Raw genomic sequence first — 7,851 nt, forward strand, 5'->3', positions numbered from 1 at the left:
AGCCAAAGCTGGTGACTCCGGCAAGGAGGTTGCCGCGGAGGTGGCGGTCGCCGACAAGCAGGATGGCACCAACAAGCAGTATTGCAAGATCCACCGCACCAAGGGCCATGATCTCTAGAGCTGCAAGAAAGTCGAGCAGCTTGTTGAGCAACAGAAAGCTGAATACGAGCGGCACGACAAGGAGAAGGCCCAGGAAGGTGCTGGGGGATCCGGCAAGAAACGTCCCGGCTGAGGAGGACGCCGCGGCAAGGCCAAGCAGCGGCAAGGAGACAGACCTCCTCGCAGCCGCGACAAGGATGAAGATGACGACGACGATGAAGACATGGATGGTGAGCAGACTGATGAGCAGGAGTTCCAGAAATCCACAGAGGTCATGTGCGTTGACGGTGGTGCTTCTCTGCATACCTCGCACCGTCAGCTCAAGCAGTGGGTGCGGGAAGTTAATACAGCAGAACCACCCGTCGAGTCACGCAAGCCTCTAAAATGGTCCAGCACGCCTATCATCTTTGATATTGAGGACCACCCTGATCGCATAACTGTGGTCGGGTGCTTGCCATTGTTGGTTTCACCAACAATCCGCAACCTCAAGGTCACTAAGATGCTAGTTGACGGCGGGGCCAGCTTGAACCTGATCTCCTCCGCGGTGTTCCAGAAACTCCATATCCCTGACAGCAAGCTCGAAGAGACCGGTACATTTCAAGGAATCAACCCGGGAAGAAGCAAGCCGAAGGGAAAGATCACGTTGCCGGTAACATTTGGCAGCAAGCTGAACTTTAGGACTGAGAGGGTCACATTTGATGTTGTGGACTTTCCATTACCTTACAATGGAATCCTTGGCCGTCCGGCACTCGCCAAGTTCATGGCAGCCTCTCACTATGCGTACAACGTACTGAAAATGCCAGGCCCGATAAGTGTCATCTTTGTCCCTGGCGACAAGAAAGATGCTCTTATCTGTGCCGACAAGATCTACCGGGAAGCAGCAGCCGCAGCAGAACACAAGACACTTGCCGCTGAAGCTCCCGGGGGGAAGAAGAAGACCAAGTCCGGCAAGAGCTCTGATGCCCACTCCAGCAAACGCACCTCTTCGGAGTGCTGCACTACCGTCGAGGACGCACCATCGAGCTCCACCGGCAAGTGTAAGAAGGCAATGACAGCTCCACCTGAGACCAAGAAGGTGTCCGCCAAGGAGGACGGCACTGGTGGTACCTTCACCATCAGCGCCACTCTTGACCCCAAATAGGAAAGCGCGCTCGTTGCTTTCCTGCGGGCGAATGTCGACGTGTTTGCGTGGCAACCGTCTGATATCCCCGGTGTTCCCAGGAAAGTAATTGAGCACCACCTTGCCGTCTGTCCTCATGCGCGGCCCGTCAAGCAGAAAGTCAGGAAGCAAGCATTGGAGCACCAAGAATTCATCGCAGAAGAAATCAAGAAGTTGGAAGCAGCAGGCCTTGTCAGAGGAGTGCTCCATCCCACGTGGTTGGCCAATCCTGTTGTCGTGCGCAAGGCTAATGGGAAATGGAGGCTTTGTATTGACTTCACTGATGTTAATAAAGCTTGTCCCAAAGACCCATTTCCCTTGCCGCGCATTGACCAGATTGTTGACTCCACAGCCGGATGTGATTTGCTTTTATTTCTTGATGCATACTCAGGATACCATCAGATCTTCATGGCAGAAGAAGATGAACTGAAAACCGCATTTATCACCCCGTGTGGCACGTACTGCTTCATATGGATGCCTTTCGGTTTGAAGAATGCTGGTTCAACATTTGCAAGGGTAGTCCACCACACTTTTGAGCCGCAGATGCACAGAAATGTGGAAGCCTACATGGATGACATAGTGGTCAAAAGCAAGAACAGGGCGACCCTGATTCAAGATTTAGACGAGACATTTGCAAACCTGCGCAAGATCAACCTCAAGCTTAACCCCGAGAAGTGCGTGTTTGGAGTCCCTTCCGGCAAGCTTCTCGGGTTCTTCGTGTCTCAGCGGGGAATTGAAGCCAATCCCGACAAGATCAAGGCCATTGAGCAGATCGAAGCACCAAAGCGCGTCAAAGATGTGCGAAGGCTTGCCGGTTGCGTGGCTGCTCTCAGCAGGTTTATCTCTAGATCTGCTGAGCGCGCCCTGCCATTTTTCAAAATTTTGAAAAAGGCAGGTCCAATAAAATGGACTCCGGAGGCGGAGGCTGCGCTGCAGGACTTGAAGAGATACCTGTCCTCCACTCCAACACTTGTCGCACCTAAGCCGCAAGAGAAGTTGCTGCTGTATATAGAGGCAACCAATCAAGTGGTTAGTGCTGCGTTAGTGGCGGAGAGGAAGGCAGATGATGAGCCAGCAACCACGGCAGATGCATCCAGTGACAAGCAGGGGGCTTCGCTGACAAGCTCTGGTCCCGACAGAGATGGATCGGCGCAGGAGCATGATAAGATGCAGAAGAGAATGGTGCAGTGTCCAGTTTACTTTGTCAGTTCCCTTCTACAGGGGGCTAGACCAAGGTACTCTGGTGTGCAGAAGTTGCTTTTCGGCCTACTCATGGCCTCGAGAAATCTGCGCCATTACTTCCAAGCACATGAGATCACAGTCGTCACTCGCTTTCCGCTGAAGAGGATACTACAAAATCCAGAAGCGACAGGCAGGATTGTCGAGTGGGCGCTGGAACTGTCAAGCTTTGGCCTCAAGTTTGAGAGCACTTCAACTATCCAAAGCAGAGCATTGGCAGAGTTCATAGCAGAATGGATGCCAACACCAGATGAAGAAATTCCAGAGACGAGCATCCCCGTCAAAGAGGCAAGCAAAGAGTGGCTGATGTACTTTGATGGTGCCTTCTCGCTGCAAGGCGCCGGTGCGGGCGTGCTGCTTGTCGCGCCCACCGGAGAGCACCTCAAGTACGTAGTCCAGATGCACTTTCCCAAGGAGCAAGCAACCAACAATACTGCAGAGTATGAAGGATTGCTTGCCGGTCTCAGAATCGCACTACTTTCCGGCAGAGCTCCCCGAAGCTGCCGCCAAGGAAGTCCCCAAGATCAACACCAAGGATGCTGAGGGGCAGTCTGCTCCGGCAAGCCTTATGGCTTGTTCCGTTGAAGTAGACGCTCCCGACAAGTTTTGCTCCAGCAAGCTTGCCGGGGAACATCAAGCTCCGGCAGGGCCGCAAGTCCTTGCCGTAGAAGCGGATGTTCCCGCAGTAGCAGATGTGCCTTTAGTCCTTGTTGTCGAGCTACAAGCTCCAGCATGGGCACAGCAGATCGTCCATTTTCTTCAGACAGGAGAACTTCCCGAAGAGCAAGAAGAAGCGGAAAAAGTAGCCCGACAGTCAAATATGTACCAGTTTGTCGATAGCATACTATACAGAAGAAGCCTCAACGGTGTGAAATTGAAGTGTATTTGTCGGGAAGATGGACAAAAGTTGTTGGTAGAGATACATGGAGGCATATGTGGCCACCACATTGGCGCAAGAGCACTTGCCGGCAAAGCTTTCCGACAAGGTTTCTTTTGGCCGACAGCCCTCCAGGATGCAACTGCACAAGTAACCAAGTGTGAAGCGTGCTAGTTCCACTCCAAACAGATACATCAGCCAGCTCAAGCTCTCCAGACGATCCCTTTATCCTGGCCATTTTCGGTTTGGGGGCTCGATATCCTCGGCCCTTTCCCCCGAGCTGTCGGGGGCTTTGAGTACTTATACGTCGCAATCGACAAGTTCACAAAGTGGCCGGAAGTGCAGCGAGTGAGGAAGGTGACAGCACAGTCAGCAGTCAAGTTCTTCAGGTCAATTGTTTGCCGTTTCGGGATCCCTAACAAGATCATCACCGACAACGGCACGCAATTTACGAGCCGCACCTTCATGCAGTACGTCCAAGACCTTGGCGCCAAGGTCTGCTTCGCTTCTGTTGCTCATCCGAGAAGCAACGGTCAAGCAGAGAGGGCAAATGCTGAAGTGCTGCGCGGGCTCAAGACCAGAACTTTCGACAGGCTGCGCAAGTGCGGAAGAAACTGGATCGAGGAGCTGCCGGTGGTTCTTTGGTCGATCAGAACGACGCCAAATGGAGCCACTGGCCAGACGCCTTTCGCTCTAGTCTATGGAGCAGAGGCAGTTCTCCCCACGGAACTCGTATACGGATCGCCTCGAGTGCTCGCTTATGATGAGCTTGAGCAAGAACAGCTGCGACAAGACGACGCGCTGCTCCTTGAGGAAGATCGTCTTCAGGCTGCTGTACGAGCTGCTCGATACCAGCAAGCTTTGTGCCGCTACCATAGCCGCAAAGTTAAGGCCAGAAGCTTCAAGGAAGGCGACCTTGTTCTTCGGCGCGTTCAATCCGCCAAGAATTCCAACAAGTTGACGCCAAAGTGGGAAGGCCCTTATCGGGTGAAACAAGTCACAAGGCCCGGCGCTGTCCACCTTGAGACCGAAGATGGCATTCCGGTGAGCAACTCCTGGAACATAGAACATCTTCGTAAGTTTTTCCCGTAGGGCGCGGTTGCCGGAACCCGTTCCAGCAACCACCTTTTGTACAAGTCTTGCCGCTGTTGCATGTAATCCTTTGTACAAAGCCGGGCGCAGATCCCGTGCATAAATAGAACCCCATGTGCTCCGCACAACTTGTCCATTTCATGCATTAGTTTCTTTCTTGCATGCATTATCTGACACTTTGTGCAGCACCTACATCCGGTAAGCAATAACGAGCCGAAGGGCTCCATATCATTATTTTCTCTTCTTTCTTCTTTTCAACAAAGGAAAAGAAGGTTCCATCGCACACAAGTTTGCCGGGGGGGAAGGAGAAGATTGTGGTATGGACCAGGCGTCATTCAAGCAAAGTTTTGCCTTGCCGGGAAGCAAACGACAGAAAAGCTAAGTTGCCAAAGTTTGAGCAATCAATTTTTAAATTTTTGAGTTATCTTCCTCGAACGACCCTGCTTTGTATGGAAAACCTGTGCGCGGAGGAACCAACTCGTGGCTAGTTGCGCCCTTACTTTGTTTCGAGTCCGCTCAACAACTTAAGTGTGTTGCATCTAGTCGCGACAAGGTTTCTTGTCGGAAGCAGCACCGCCAGCAGGCTGCTGATCGTTCCGCACTCAGCGCTCGCGGCTCGGGTGCCTGCGCCGACAAGTTCCCTAGAAGCTTAGGGTAAAAACATACAAAGGAAGGAATCTAGTAGAGGAAATAACATAGCAATTGATAACAGAAATAAAGTTATATTACAAGATAACTTGTCGCAGCTCTAACAGACTGTTTTCATAATATGATTAGCAGCGACAAGGGAAAAGAAGAAATGAGCGGCCTAGTCTACGCGATCGCCCTCAACCCTCTTGATCTCACTCACCTTGTCCACAATGGGTGCGACAAGGGCCTTGAGTGCGTCCCGATCGGCGTCTGGCGGCAAGGACTTGAGGACGTTGGTGAAGCTGAGGCCTGGATTGCGGAAGGCCACCTTCATCAGCACCTTCTGGAGAACCCCGGCGCAGATTTTGCGCGACTCGTCGGCCAGCTGCTTTGGGATCCTCTCCCGGAGCCGCTGGAGTGCCGTCACCACGCCCTTGAAGAACAGGCTAAGCTTGGCGCTGGGTTGGAGATTCTCGTCGGAGGGATACCCAAAGTCCTCCATCCCCAGCTGCGCCAGCTCCTCGTCGATGACTGCGGCAATATTCACCAGACCCTCGGTCCAGTGCTCCACAGTATCTCTGAACGAGTCCTAGGTAACTGCGATGCTCTCCAGCAGCGCCTTGTCAGCTTTGACCTTCTCCGACAAGGTCTTCTCCCGCTCCTTGGCGGCCTCCAGCGTCTGCATCAGCGTGGCCAGCTTCAACTCCAGGTCCGCATTGGAATCCTTGGCGGCCCTGAGCTCCTTGCCCCTCTTAGCGAGAAGACCTTGCAGCTCACCGTGGGCGGCAGCATCCTTCTCACGCTCACGCCTGAGCACGGAAAGCTCCTCGCCGCTCTTCCCAATGTTGGCCTCCAGCTGCGCCACCTTCTCCTCCAGCTCTTTCTTGGCGGCCTCTGCGATTGCCGCAGCGTCCTTTGCTTCCTTGAGCGCCCCGCCAAGTGCTTGCTCGCGCTCGGCGAGCTCCTCCTCGTAGCTGTCGAGGTTGGCCTTCCGCTGCACCAATTCGCCTTCTCGCGCGGACTGCTTCTCGGCGGCCAGCCTTTGTTCCTCCTCAGCTTCGGCCTTCTCGAGAAGGAAGGCCGTGCGCTCCTCGGCGAGTCGCTCCCGCTCCTGTGCCAGGGACCGGAGAGCTTCTTGATTGTGGCCCCGGAGCTCCTCCGCGCGCTTCTCCATATCAACTCCCGCCTTCGCGACAAGCGCTTCCCAGGAAACCAGCTTGACTTGCCGTGCGCGGTAGAGTGACAGCAGCTTCCGCAGTAGCTCCTCCTCCTCAGGCTCGCCACTGCTGCTGCTGGGCGCGTCAACCAACGACAGTCCGGCAGTGGCGAGCACCTCATCATCGAAAGATTCCCCCTCGACCGGCGCCCTGAAGCTCGACGCCCAGGGTAGCTTGATGAAGATATCGTCGCCGGCCTTCAAGTAGGCGTCGGACCCCGCAGCAGCAGCAGAGGGATCGACGGTCGGCGGAGCGCCTGGCGCTCCTGCGGCCTCAGGGTCATCAGTGCGATCGCCCGACCCCTCGCCGGCTTCTGCGGCGGCGGCCTTGGCGGCCTCTTCGCCGGCGGTCTCATCAGCACCGGCCCCTTCCTCGCCGGCGCCCTCTGTTTCCATTGGCTCAGCAGCAGATGGGTCTGAAGAACGAAGAAGGGAGAAAAATCAGTCAAAAATCTAAGAGAAGAAAATCAGAAGAAGAAGAACCCAAGGGAAAGTTTTTGGACAAGTGATTTACCTGTGCCAAGATCTGCAGTTGCGGTCTCGGCCGCCGCAGGATCAACGGTGTTGCCCCTTGCCGGAGAACGCTCCCTTATCGGGAACTCCTCCCTTGGCGGCGTAGTCGAAGCAGATGGCACTTCGGGACCAGCTTCCGGGCGCTCCTGATATGGCTGCTCTGCTCCTACACAAATCAACAAGAAAGATATCAACAAAGGAAAAAGCACTCATGCGCGCCTGACAGCGGAAAGCTAACTATGAACTTACGCTGGGGGCTGCGCTGGGGGCTGCTTTGAGGAGTGGTTGCCGGGTCCGTCAAGGTGGTCTTGGACCCACCCCCTGCTGACACGGTGGGGTCATCTTCGATGACAATCACCGCGGCCTTGGCCCTCTTCGCCGCTCTCTGGGCCAGCGTCCTGAAAAGAAAGGAGTCCAGATTGAAGCAAGTCAGATACAAAATAAAAACAGCAAGATTGAAGAACTACAAGAGCACCAAAGAAACTTACTCTTCTTCCTCCTCGTCGGAGCTGAGCGCGGAAAGATCGAAGTCCGGCCCCCCTCCGGTGCGGCGAGGCGGAGGAGTAGGATCCCTTGCCCGCTTGGCGGGGGCGGGGGCGGTGGCCCGGGAAGATCCCGCTCCAGTTGCCGCTGCTGCGTGAGGCGCTCCCGCGGCAACATTGCTTGCCGCGGTAGAGCATGTCGCACGGCTCGGCGGCTGTTGACCCGGCTACCGCCCCGCTATGTCCGCGGCCCTGTGAAGACACCTTCTTGGCGGGGCCGGGGGCTTCGCCTGCGGCAAGTTTTCTGAAGGCTCGGGCTCTTCCTCGCCGGCCTCGCTCGGCTCAGCTTCAGAGCCGGCAGGCTCTTCTTCGCCAATGAACTCCGTGCGCTCGGCGAGGTTTGCCACCTCTGCCGCCTCCGCCTCCTCCACAATGAACCCGAACGCGCGCGCGGCAGCTGCGGCCGCAACCTCTTCCGCCCTAGTGGCGATGCTCTGCAGCTCCTCGTCGGTGGTGTCACGGGTGAGGCTCTTCTGCTCGTCAG

This window comes from Triticum dicoccoides, chromosome 7A (genome assembly GCF_002162155.2).
Source record: "Triticum dicoccoides isolate Atlit2015 ecotype Zavitan chromosome 7A, WEW_v2.0, whole genome shotgun sequence".
Taxonomy (NCBI): domain Eukaryota; kingdom Viridiplantae; phylum Streptophyta; class Magnoliopsida; order Poales; family Poaceae; genus Triticum; species Triticum dicoccoides.